The sequence below is a fragment of the Carlito syrichta genome, unplaced genomic scaffold, assembly GCF_000164805.1.
Source record: "Carlito syrichta isolate Samal-C Ts95f unplaced genomic scaffold, Tarsius_syrichta-2.0.1 Scaffold312943, whole genome shotgun sequence".
In the NCBI taxonomy this organism is placed as follows: domain Eukaryota; kingdom Metazoa; phylum Chordata; class Mammalia; order Primates; family Tarsiidae; genus Carlito; species Carlito syrichta.
This window is the reverse complement of record NW_007257039.1, coordinates 664-1,766: the sequence shown is the minus strand read 5'-3', so window position 1 is coordinate 1,766 and position 1,103 is coordinate 664.

Here is a 1,103-nt window from a genome sequence, read left to right as displayed (position 1 = left end):
ACATAACATACTTAGGTCACAAATCCTCACATAAACCTCACGATTCTACAATGAATAATAATAATTTAAGAAATAGAATCATTGAGAAATTTGAACATAATTATCAAAAAAAATCCTTTGCTTCAGCTTCCCCAGCCAAACCAACTGTTACTGTTGAAGCCATCCATGAGTGGGCTTGACTTGAAGGTGGTGAGCTGGAGGGCAGGTAGATTTCATCCATGTCGTAAGGGTCTTCCTTGGAATGCACAGGGGTCGGGGCCATCGAACGCCATCCCTAACCAGATGAAGTGAGCATGTGTAGATGTCTGTGGGCCAGCTTCACCCTGGGTATGAAAAAAAGTGAGGGCAGGCAGGAAAACTTCCCATCACAGTTCATGCTCTGGGAGCATTTGGATCCTTAGTGGTGTCTGGTTAAAGAGCAGATTTCTTGGCCACAGAGACGTACCTCTGGGGGATTAGCCTGTTCATGGGAAAATTAATTACCGTATGGAGTGTTTTTTTTTTCTCCTTTTTTGTTGATATTTGTTGTGACAGCCTAAAGGCTGTTGAAGTACCACTTTTTGTTTGGGCTTTCATGCTTATTTAACTGACATTTATTCAGAGCTCACCTAGTACCCAAAAAATTGCCAGGTATTAAGATTGTAGAACTAGAAGTCCTTGGGGGGAAAATCCAATCTAAAACTTCTGCTTTTTTTTATAGAGAGGGCTTGCAGAAAAGTAGTCAGAATAATTGAAAAAGTCTGAAACCCAGTATCATCTACAAATTACTTCTTAATTCTAAGGTCAAAGAAAGATTTTTAAAAGTTTCAGACAGAAATTCCTGGCTATTCCCAAGAAGAGAATGACACTGACTTCAGATGCTTCATGGGTGATGCAATAGGAAAACATTTCAGAATTCTGAGGTAGGTAGAAATCCTTTAATCAGGTAAATTATTATTCTCCTACACTGGTAAAATTAGTCAATATTTAAACACTTCAGCAACTCAAAAAATATGCTACATAGCAACCCTTTATAAAACAAATTGCCAGCCGGGCTCGGTGGCTCAGCCTGTAATGCCTCGCCTTTGGGAGGCTGAGGTGAGTGGATTGCCTGAGCCCGCGGG